Genomic DNA, 13,214 nt, shown 5'->3' with positions numbered 1-13,214 from the left:
AGCTTCTATACAATTAGCCGTACGGGTTGTGTTTCCAAGAAGCTTTCACGGGTTATGTTGTCGTCATTTGATGGTCAACCTTCGTTTACCGTAAAAAAAAGGGAATATGAGAGTTTTTGGTGGAAGGCTTGCAAATCTTACAGGATATCCGATTTTCAAGAATCATTCGATGCGCTATGTGCCGCTGTTCCAAGATTATGGAACCTTCTTATAGAAATTGGGTTTGACAAATGGTCAAGAGCACATTGTCCAGCTAGAAGATATCATTACATGACATCTAACAGCGCTGAATCTTTGAATGCTTTATCAAAACATGCCCGAAAAATTCCAATAACCCAACTCATAGAATTTTTTTGAAAGTCTATCCAAAATGGTTCTATGATCGGCGGAACGAGGGAATTCAAGGCGAACACTTGCTTACAATGTGGGCTCAAAAAAATTCAAGGCAAAGTTGATGGTTCTCGTTCGTGGATGGTTGTTGGAATTGCTCAGAACAGTTTTGACGTTGATGACGGTGGAAAGAGAGGTTTAGTTGACTTCTCTAATGGAACATGCAGTTGTCGGGTTTGGCAAGTATCTGGGTTTCCTTGTGGGCACGTTATTGCAGTATTTAGATTTTTAGGTGAACCAGATTGTGCTCGTTATGCGATGTCATGTTACATTGATGAAGTTTATAAATCCACGTATGAGGAGCATATAAATCCAGTCTGTCACACCCCAATCGATGGCGGAATCATCGGGGCGCGAAACTAGGCGAATCAGATTGCTCAAGAGAATCCATAACAACTATATTGCGACAGTATTTAATGCGTTCATCATCCCATACTAATAAACCATACAATCACATAAGGTATCACAGATTTCTTTTCCTCTCGAACAATACAAATCCGACAACATAGATTCTTAGGTGAGTTTCTAGACTTCCTAGCTTGATTTGATCTAGACTGCGACTAAACCTGCAACATACGTTAAAATGACGTCAATACAAAAGTATTGGCGAGAATACAAGTTTTGATAGTAACGAGAAATAGATAAAAGTGTTGCGAATTACCAGATACATAAACGAGATACCTCAACATACATGCATACAAGACAGATACTACCAGCTAAGTCACTCGAGCTGCGATTGCGATTGCTATTCATCCTAACTAGACCCCGTCGGGTGCTATAGTACTATACTAGTTAAGGCGGGACCTCGCGAGTATATGTCCTAACACACATGCAACTAGCATCACGTGTAAATATGCATAACAGTTATTCGCAAGTGATAAACAGATTGATTGAATAATTCGTTTTAACAAATTCGATTTAGTAGGAACGTATGTTACACCCAAAATGCGATAAAAGGGGTTCAAGTATACTCACAGTCGGTGTTCGGCAAGCAAATACAACTTGCTTGGATTGAAGGGAGCGCGTCTGAGATTATCCTGATTACAGATTGATAGCGTGAGCGTTGAATAGTGCATGAAATGGAGCAAGGTGTCAACTGGATCGGACAGTACTCCGATCGGATGGCAATCCGATCGGGTGGCCGGTCGATCGGGTGAAAGATGTGTGATGTGTGTAAAATGCAACATATAAAACACATCAATTAAGGCATAAAACTAACCCTTTTTAAGTACTAATGTTGGAAAAAGAGTGTTTTTGTCTTCCTTTTGTATTTTCAGGATGAAATGAGCTCAAAATCACAAAAGAAGCAAAAAGACCCCTAATTCTACCATAAATACAAGAAAAGGAACAAAAGTGGACTGCCCGGACCCTCAACGGCACCTCCCAAGACAAAGAGAAGAAAACAGAGTCTGAACACGCCCCGTGTCCAGCGAACACGGGGGCGTGCCCAGGAAGCAGCAAATAAGACAAACCAGTAGAAGCTTCTATTGCTGGGCACGGGGCCGTGTCCAGCGAGCACGGGGGCGTGTTGAAAGTACAGCAGGCGCATTAATTGTAATTCGCAATTACAATTAATGAAGAGAGAGAGAGTGTCAGACGAGCACGGGGCCGTGTCCAGCGGACACGGGGCCGTGTCCAGCGTTCTGTCCAGCCTATAAATAGAGGAGCTTGGTTTCATTCTCTCCCATCCCTTGGCACACCACCTCTCTCACACTTCATCCACCACCCACCACCACCATAACACCATCATCCACCACCATCATCCATTGTCCATCGTAGAGTGTGTGAGTCGTCTCGGGATCCAAGATTGATCGTAAGAGTTCTTGACAATCAAGGCCATGTTTGCCTAAGTCTCTTACATCACTTGGTGAAGACAAGTGTTTAGTATAATACTTTTTATTTTTAATCTTTTGCACTTTTTATTTGGTTTTGTATTAATGACTTTAATAACTAGTTACTTATGTTGAAGGTGATCTTTCCTTATCGTTTGTCCGTGGTGTCTTGGCATTATTTTACTGTCTATATAAAATAAAAGATTTTCACCATTCATATCTCCACGGTCTATATGGAGGTATGTTGGCTACCTGGTCGGGGGTTAAGGGAACGGTTTGGTAAAGGTCTTGCCCTTGTTCAGCGTTTAGAGGTCCTGCTTGGGACCTGGGTCAAATTTAGTAGGATCTCCTTCAATGCCCATAGGTATTGGATGGCGGGGATCCAAACTCTTTGACCCCCTCATAAGCTAACTACTATTAATACTATAACCCGGCTATTTAGGACTGTATCCCTGCTGACTCAGACTACTTAGCCGAGGGTAACGTCACCGCCAAAAGCGGGGCCTACCATAATTTGCATTAATAACTTAATTCATTATCTTTCAATAATCCGACCCTTTAGGATTGTATCCTTGCTGACTCAAACTACTGGGTTGAGGGTAACGTCGCCTTCAAAAGAGGGGCCTACTACAATAACTAAGATAATCTCTTAAACAAGTGCAAAAGTGCGAAAATAATCAAAGGTTATACTAATACACGTGTCGGATCCAAGTGATTCATCATGTCTATCTGTTTTTATTTTATTTTATTTTTCAGCATTTAGTTAGTTTTTATTTTTCTTAGTTTAAAACATTTTTCTAACTTTTTGATTTGGTTAGACGTTGAGGATAAACCGGTATTAAAAGCTCTTGTGTCCTTGGACGACCTCGGTATCTTACCAACACTATACTACGTCCACGATGGGTGCACTTGCCCATATGTGTGTTTAGTGTTAGTGAATATCGTGTTTTATAAATTTAAAACTTGGTTAAAAGTGTAAAAAGGGCTTAAATATACATCTAAATTATATACACACCGACACACATCAAGTTTTTGGCGCCGCTGCCGGGGACACAAGGATTTTAAGAAAGTTAGGAATCAACGGCCTAATCATCTTTTTATTTTTCTTTAATTTTTAGGATTTTTTTTAGATTTTTTTAGCTTCTGCAGAGCTCGACACGGGGCCGTGCCCGCTGAACACGCCCCGTGCCCAATCATTGGAACTGGCAATCCTGTTTTATATCAGACAGTAGGCTGAACACGGGGCCGTGTCCACTCAACACGCCCCCGTGCCCAAGATTCAGTTGCTGAAAACAGAACCGTTTGATCCCGGCGGTTGGTAATTTCTGATACAAACATGAGTGATAATGATTCTTTTTACTTTCGGCACTCTTATGGTTTGTGGTGTCAAATATGTGGAGGCGAACATGAGGAATTAAAATGTTTCTTCCTCACTTATAGGCCACACTATATAGACCCACCAATTCCTTGTAACCTTAAGAGGGGCGAAAGTAAAAATAAACATTATTTCTCCCTCGAATGCGCCCAGCCAGATATTCTAGGAGAAATGCTCCTTGACGAGCTATTTCAACTAGAAGAACTACTTCTAAATTGGTCAAAAGAACTTAGGAAGGATTTCTTAGATCCATCCCAAGATGATGACCATGAGGAAATGTTGGAACCGCATTCCGACAACCCCGTTGCTCCCGAAAATACCTTTCCTCCTAAACAAGACACGGACGATAGTCGTCCCTGTGCCGATTGTGCCGTGAAGGACTCCCCATCGACCTCGTTCGGTGCATACATAGACCTGAGCGATTCGGCATACACCTTCTTTAACGAGAGCCCGGGAAAGGGTTGGACTTGTCCACCTAGAATAAAAATAGGAATTACCCTCACCGACAACCTCTTGCGTTCTCGCCTTAGTATAGGACAATTAAGGTATCTTAGGCACTTTGGGGTTGTTCCAACAAGTCAGGAGCCACCCGATAAGAATTAGTTCCTTAAAGACAAAACTTCATAAGTCAGCTTTCCGACACGGGGTCGTGCTCGGCCAACACGCCCCCGTGTCCATCAAAAGATTCCCCTCTGATCATGACGTCAGAATACGGACAAACTGTGTCAGAATTTTCTCTGCACACGGGGCCGTGTCCAGCGGACACGGGGCCGTGTCCAGCAGGCTGTCATTTTCTATAAATGCAGCCAAAAATCCTGCACATTTGGACCAACTTGGGGACAGAGATTTGAAGGAATCTTCTCTCAAACAATCCTAGGTAAGTCTAAAAGAAGTTTCCAACAACCCATCTTGTCCTTTCCTCTTCTAGACATTTCCTTCTTCTTCATCTTTCTTCAAAAGCCACCATGAAAAGTTTGAGTTTTCAATCTTTATGGTAGGAAACAAGGAGTTTTGGTCATGGAATCTTGGTAAAAACATGTTATGTAACATTGTTTAGAGTTATTTACTGTCAAAAAGCTTGCATAAACTCAGAAAATAACTTAAAAAACCAAAATTCCTTGCTCCAAAATTCTGCAGAAAGGTGAACACGGGGCCGTGCTCAGTGAGCACGGGGCCGTGTCCAGAAGCTGTTTCGTCTTATAAACTATTTTTGGTTTATTTTTCGTAGAATGGCGAGTGAAAACAGCGAAACATCATCCGTTCATTCCTCAAACAGCCGAAGGGGAAGGAGTCCCTCCGTTGAAGCCACACTTGTGCACTACGTAATAGCGCTAAGGGAGGCTCTCGACGAAATGACGTCCGTGGAGGAGGTCCTCATTGACCGTATTAACGATCTTACAATGGGATTGGAAAGCAGCTTCCAAGAGATTAACCTTTTGCACCAAAGGTTAAACATTTTGGTAGCACCCCCCATGGAACCAGTTCTTCCACAACAAGACTGGAACTTGGCGCTCGGTATTAACAACCCTACCGGGTGGGGAGACCTCCCCGCAGAACCTCCTATGGAAATCCCACAAGAAGTTCCAGCGGAAGTTGAAACTCCTCGAACAAATGCAAACGAGCCCTCCTTCCTCCTTCCAAGGGAGGTAGAGGAGTGGCTTGCCGACATATGAGGAAAACCACACCCGAAAGGTGGAGCTCTACAAAGCCTTATCTAACCAAGATCGGTAGATTCTTGGAAATTTTGCTAAATTAAAATAAAACATAGGGCTAGAACTCCATAAGCTTAATATCTATGTAATTTTTATCTTTATGTAATGTCTCTCTATTAGCAATGTTATGATGGTTTTTATGATTTATGGACTCATGGTGGTAATGGATGAAAAAGGGAACGAGAAAAAAATGGAACCATGCGGAAGAACAGAACAAACCGACAAAAATCTCCATAACAGAAGGCTCCACACGGGCCGTGCCCAACCAACACGGCCCCGTGCTGAGCCCCCTGCAGGAAATCACCCAGTTCAGGTAACTGGACACGGGCCGTGTTCAGCGGACACGCCCCCGTGTCCAGGCTTCTGTTTCAATTCTATAATTTTTGTTACTGGCACTTGACCACGGGGCCGTGCCCGGTCAACACGAGGCCGTGTCCAGAGCACCAGTAACACAAAACTTTGTTTTTTAAACACACTTTTACATATTCTAATCAACCAAAAACTTTATTTTTGGACACATTGAGGACAATGTGTAATTTAAGTGTGGGGGGGAATGCTAAAACCTTGAAATTTTGCAAAATCCTAAAACAAGCCTTACACAAAACTCTATTGGAACCGCTAAACACCCCAAATTTTTTCAAAAACTTTTTCATTTTTTTATTTACTTGTCTTAGTTTAAGTTGGGAATAACAAGTTATAAAAGGATTATATTTTTTTTTTATTTTACAACCGATAGCGTCGTGATAAAAAGAACTAACATAAGAAAATTATAAAACGGTATAACAAGTCTAGTTAAAAATTCGATTATATATGCTTGGTCACATTAAAAACCCATTCCCATAAAAGTGAGTTTTGAGCCTTTATTGAGCATAAAAATATACATATTAAATGCTCATTTTTCGTTTCTTGTGTGAATAGCCGCTCGGTCTTTACAAATCTAGAACTTGCCACGACGATACATTCCCGGTCCTTACCAACTTAAACCCAAGTAAGTAAATGATGGAGGCATTAGGACTAACTATTTTTCTTTCAAAACCATTATTTTTCATTTTTTTTACCTACCCAAAATCCCCCTAGAAAAACCCCTTTGAGCCTAAACCTTTCATTTCATTACCCCCAAAACAATTTTTTTTTACCCACCAAAAACCTTTTTCATTTTTTCACCCTTATTTTAGTAACAAGCTCGGTTTTTCATAAACATACCCTTTACGTGACGAAAAAAAAAAATATGAATAATGAAGTCAAAAACAAACAAAAGCTACAAAAGCTTGTTTGGAGAAATACTTCAAAAATAAATGTTACTAAAAATAAGGTATTTTATGAAAACCGACACTTGTTACGATTTTCGCCCTTTTTACTAACCACTAACCAACTACCCACCTTTAAACCCAAGCCTTCACCTCAAAAGTCCTCTTGATATTTACAAAGGTAAAAAGTTAAAAAGGAGGAGGATTGATCGCTTGGCAAGCCTATGGAAAACGTAAGTCCGTGCCGCTCTCGAGCGATTCACTTAAATATACACCTTCGGCCGAGTGATTTAGTGATCTCCCGTGAGGTATGTGAACTTGTATATAAATGGAATTTTAAAAAGGCATGTTATGCCCAAATAAGTAGTTTATCTTATGAAAAGTTCAAAATAAATCATGACGAATAGGATTGTAAATAAAATAAAAATAAAACCTATATAAACCTTGGATTCCCGACACTCTAGGACAAGCTAAAAACTTCTCTTCTACCTATTCCATTTGAGAGTGTAAGCCACATTAAAAGAGTTTTGCTTGAGGACAAGCAAAAGTTCAAGTGTGGGGGTATTTGATGTGTGTAAAATGCAACATATAAAACACATCAATTAAGGCATAAAACTAACCCTTTTTAAGTACTAATGTTGGAAAAAGAGTGTTTTTGTCTTCCTTTTGTATTTTCAGGATGAAATGAGCTCAAAATCACAAAAGAAGCAAAAAGACCCCTAATTCTACCATAAATACAAGAAAAGGAACAAAAGTGGACTGCCCGGACCCTCAACGGCACCTCCCAAGACAAAGAGAAGAAAACAGAGTCTGAACACGCCCCGTGTCCAGCGAACACGGGGGCGTGCCCAGGAAGCAGCAAATAAGACAAACCAGTAGAAGCTTCTATTGCTGGGCACGGGGCCGTGTCCAGCGAGCACGGGGGCGTGTTGAAAGTACAGCAGGCGCATTAATTGTAATTCGCAATTACAATTAATGAAGAGAGAGAGTGTCAGACGAGCACGGGGCCGTGTCCAGCGGACACGGGGCCGTGTCCAGCGTTCTGTCCAGCCTATAAATAGAGGAGCTTGGTTTCATTCTCTCCCATCCCTTGGCACACCACCTCTCTCACACTTCATCCACCACCCACCACCACCATAACACCATCATCCACCACCATCATCCATTGTCCATCGTAGAGTGTGTGAGTCGTCTCGGGATCCAAGATTGATCGTAAGAGTTCTTGACAATCAAGGCCATGTTTGCCTAAGTCTCTTACATCACTTGGTGAAGACAAGTGTTTAGTATAATACTTTTTATTTTTAATCTTTTGCACTTTTTATTTGGTTTTGTATTAATGACTTTAATAACTAGTTACTTATGTTGAAGGTGATCTTTCCTTATCGTTTGTCCGTGGTGTCTTGGCATTATTTTACTGTCTATATAAAATAAAAGATTTTCACCATTCATATCTCCACGGTCTATATGGAGGTATGTTGGCTACCTGGTCGGGGGTTAAGGGAACGGTTTGGTAAAGGTCTTGCCCTTGTTCAGCGTTTAGAGGTCCTGCTTGGGACCTGGGTCAAATTTAGTAGGATCTCCTTCAATGCCCATAGGTATTGGATGGCGGGGATCCAAACTCTTTGACCCCCTCATAAGCTAACTACTATTAATACTATAACCCGGCTATTTAGGACTGTATCCCTGCTGACTCAGACTACTTAGCCGAGGGTAACGTCACCGCCAAAAGCGGGGCCTACCATAATTTGCATTAATAACTTAATTCATTATCTTTCAATAATCCGACCCTTTAGGATTGTATCCTTGCTGACTCAAACTACTGGGTTGAGGGTAACGTCGCCTTCAAAAGAGGGGCCTACTACAATAACTAAGATAATCTCTTAAACAAGTGCAAAAGTGCGAAAATAATCAAAGGTTATACTAATACACGTGTCGGATCCAAGTGATTCATCTTGTCTATCTGTTTTTATTTTATTTTATTTTTCAGCATTTAGTTAGTTTTTATTTTTCTTAGTTTAAAACATTTTTCTAACTTTTTGATTTGGTTAGACGTTGAGGATAAACCGGTATTAAAAGCTCTTGTGTCCTTGGACGACCTCGGTATCTTACCAACACTATACTACGTCCACGATGGGTGCACTTGCCCATATGTGTGTTTAGTGTTAGTGAATATCGTGTTTTATAAATTTAAAACTTGGTTAAAAGTGTAAAAAGGGCTTAAATATACATCTAAATTATATACACACCGACACACATCAATGTGTTTGTGTATGATGGTTTGCCTTTTGAAGTTTTCGTTGTAGCATTTTGAAAACAGAGAAGTATCTCAACCTTTCGGGTCGGTTGATCGAACGGTTGTTCGATCGGGTGCTAACTCGATTGGTGGACAATTTTAGTGGAACAAGTTCACAACAGTTTGTTATTCAATCAGAGTGTAGTCCGTTCAATTTCAGCTTCAAATTGTTGAAACCAAGTCAAGTGTGGGACCCTAGGTGCAATCCGTTCGGATGACGGCCTGTCCATTCGGATGATGGTCTGTCCGTTCGGATGATGGTCTGTCCGATCGGACGACAATCCGTCCAAACGATCTAGTCGTCCTTGGTACTTGACTATTTTAAAGGTTTTTGGCGGTTTTGATCGAGACGGTGTTCTGTCGTGTTAAACAGCAGAAACCCCATCTCGAACCAGGGGACCCGTTCAGACAGGAATCACCCAAATCTGGTCGGTTTACTGGTTCGTGACGGTCGTTCTTGGTTAACCCGAAATCGGTCGTCTCTTTGATAGAAACCAGATCTTGAACCAACTCGACACTAAGAATGAGTAGAAGGTCGGTACAAGCTCCGAGTCTATCGGTTTTAAGTGTGTTGATTATAAAAAGTTGAAAGAAAGTTGGAACACGTCTTTCAATCCTTTTAACTATGAATGGGTGTAGATCTACGAGAAAACATTGTTTAATCTTGTGGAAATCCTTCAGATCTGAGTTGTTCTTGGTGGAATTAGGCCAAAGCTCGAAGTTCATAAGAACTCTATGATGACATCATCCTAGAACACCCCAAATTTCACGGTTAAAAGTTAAGATTCAAAGGTGAAAAAGATGAATAAGTGTGCGTAGATCAAAAAAAGTACATTCGATCGAAGTGCCATTCGATCAAACGTCTCCGGCGAGCTGAGTTTTGGCGTTCCGTTTCGATTGTTAAGCGTTGCGATAGTTTGGGCACACATTTTCATCCATATTTTCATATATTTATTATAATTAGTCACGTTGGGTTGTATATACATATCCATATTTCAAATCCTGCGGTAATCGAGTTACGCGTGCCTGCGAGTGCGTTTTTGAGTATTGAGTTGCACTGCGACACATAACGGCTATCAAGGAGGGTAGAATTGGTCCTCACTTGACGTCTTCGTGGTTGTCAGCGAGTACAATGTCCTGTGATAGCGATAAAGTATGCGAAATTATGCGAAAAATACTGCGATATAGCGATGTATGCGATATAGGTACATTATGATCCGAATCTCTGGTGCTAGGCGTAACGTGTATAACGAGTAGTAACAACGCACGAACGTACGGGTTGTTACAGTCTCCCCTGCTTAGGAAATTTCGTCCCGAAATTAATCCACAAGAAGGGTCGCGAGAGTTGATGCGAACGAGCGTAGCGATTAAAAGTGACGAGATAGCGAGCGATAGATAGAGAATTAACGCGTGAGAGCATTGCGAAGACTAAGTGAGAGCGACAAGTTAAAGTGATTCGCATGATTAAAGGCGATAACACACACAAGAATGCGATTCCAAAGCGTTTTAAATTTTCGAGGAGTCGATTAATTTGGAAAAACTTGTTTATGAAAATCTTCTCACGGTGGGGCGTTAACTGTATTGATGTCCACACCAGCGCTATGAGAAGGGTTTTGGTTAGGTTACTAAAAGATTTTAAAGTGATTAAAACTCGTTTTACGAAATTTTCTCGTCACATGGCAGTAACTTTAGTCGATTGTCACTCCAACGTTATAAGATAATCTCGTTTTGTACAAAGGTTTTGATCAAATGTTAGAAGTTTCGTAAGAAAAGATCCGTTTAAAATTTGTTGTAAACAAAGCCTTTTAATAATATCAAAATTTAACTTGAAGGTCGGCCCCGCATGGCACTTCTCCACAAAAGTTCGACAATATGGTTAAAACACTTATATATAGGAAGTACCATCGGCGTATCCACCATGTTTTAGCCATATGGCTTCCGTCTCGTGAGGTCGTGTCATACGTGTCGACATAGTACAGACAGAATAACCAACTGGGGTAGCCCAGTTGGCCACCGACACCCACCTCTTCCCAGAGGTACTGGGTTCGAGTCTTGGGAGTGGCATATGTCGCCCAGGGTAAGAACTCGGCAAGGGGAATTCACCGCGGAGCTAGCTTGGCCGGGTAGCGGCTCCCGGAGTGGGATCACTCCGGCGGTTGGGAGGACCGTGCACTAACCCCCCCCCCAATAGTACAGACATAATTGCGATGGCTTGATCCAAACGGGAAACGGTTGGATCAAGTCTTGGAAGGCGAACTGAGTGATGGAGTCGTTTTCGAACTCAGTTTAGCGATACGAGCGAGTGCGAGAAGCGATAAGCGGTACGCGATTATTGATGACGCAACACTAAGCATAGTAAAATGAAGACGCCAGCGATGAGCGAAAAGCGATAAGCGATAAGCGATAAGCGAAAAGCGACAGCGACAACCGTCGAGTGATAAGCGACAGTCGATGCGTTGCGATCAATGGAGACATGCAATTCGATTAGATTTAACAACACCATAATTTTAATTATCATTAGCCCACATGGCCTTTTTCCACGAAAGTCTGCTGATACGGCTAAAACACCACCATGTCTTAGCCCTATTAGTTTCGTCTCGTGAAGCGAGGTCATGAGTGCTAACATAACGCAGATAACACAGCTAACACAAATAGCGATACGCGATAAGAGTGTCGAAGCGATAAGAACATCGAAGCGATGAGATAGATGCGAGAAACGTTAAGGCGATAAGCGACGAGCGATATGCGATACTCGTCAAGCAATCCACGATACGCGATTCGCGATTCGCGGTAAGCGATACACAGTATGCGGTAAGCGATGGAGCGATACATACAAAATATGCGATTAAGCGAAGACACACCCTAAGCGATGGCGATTCGTATAATAAGCGATTGAGATTGCGAACACGCAATAAGCGATAACGAGAGACACATAATAAATGATTGTGTTTTGCGAGATGCGATTGCGAGCGTGTTGACTTACGAAAAGTCTTGTGATCACACGCTTGAGTTGCGATTGGGATTGTTACGCCATGCGATGTAGTGTAATGTGTCGAAAATAACCACATTAGTATAATAGGTCTACGTTCCAACTCCACATGGCACTTTCTTCACAAAACTTCGGTTAGCATGGCGAAGCACCGTCATGTTTCAACCATACGCCTTCGTTCCGTGAATAGATGTCACACTTCGCCAGACATGGTCAAGACGCTTATATGTAGGAAGTACCAGTGGCGTATCCACCACGCTTAACCATGCCCTTAACGTTAAGGCATCATTGAAACTCACTACGATCTCCGTGCACTAATCAAAATAATCCCGTGTGCACCCGTGATTAATTTGATTCTTGCACGTTTATCGTACCTTATCTCAAGAACGCATAGTAAGGGTAAAATACATTATATAGTGCATAGTGCTAGCCTATAGATTGTGCGCGAGTATAAGAGAAATAGAATCCACATGCGTCGAGAGATAGAATAAGTTCCACACATAAAAGAAATTGATGGCGATAAGTCGTATTATTACAACAACATTAGAAGCAAAATAACGTTGCTGTGGAGTACTTCTGCGGAGATTGCGGTTGTTGCTGAAATTCCTCGAGGTTGCGGTCCTGTGCGACAGTGCTGCGTAAGATGATCATACCAGTTGCAATTTGTGCAATAGCGACAGTTAGCTTCTGGCGGGTGATGATACGTACACGTAAAACACAGGGGCTGTGGAGTACTTCTGCGGAGACTGCGGTTGTTGCTGAAATTCCTCAAGGTTGCGGTCCTGTGCAACAGTGCTGCGTAAGATGACCATACCAGTTGCAATTTGTGCAATAGCGACAGTTAGCTTCTGGCAGGTGATGATACGTACACGTAAAACACAGGGGATGAGCTCCGTTGTAGGCGCGTTTCAAGTGAACCGGAGCTGCTTGGAGGGGTTCTGGTTGCAACAGTCCGATTGTTGAAGAGTCTGGGCTCATGGTCTTTCGTTTACAGCTGGGCTGAGCTTCCTGAGATGATGCGTTGTCGTCGGCGGATTCGTCTGATGATATGTTGGAGTTATCGTCGGAGGAATCTTTCGTCGGAGGAATCTTCAGAAGAATCGTCGGTAGATTCGCCAGAGGAATCAACGACAATTGCTTGATGAGCCCGTTTGACAGGATTCTTGGAGAAAAATCCGTCTAAGACTCGTTTGCTGTTGATTTCTGCGGCCAAGCGGTAGGTTTCTTCGATTGTAGCAGGTCTTGCAACTTCGACAAAATCGCCCACACATTCAGGCAAGCCGCGAATGTACTTCGTGATGGCTTTTTCTGAAGTGTTGACTTGACTTGGGCAGATTAGTCTAAGCTGTTTAAACCTTGCGGTGTAGCCAGTATTG

The sequence above is a fragment of the Helianthus annuus genome, chromosome 7, assembly GCF_002127325.2.
Source record: "Helianthus annuus cultivar XRQ/B chromosome 7, HanXRQr2.0-SUNRISE, whole genome shotgun sequence".
Lineage (NCBI taxonomy): Eukaryota > Viridiplantae > Streptophyta > Magnoliopsida > Asterales > Asteraceae > Helianthus > Helianthus annuus.
Note: the sequence above shows the minus strand (reverse complement) of the source record.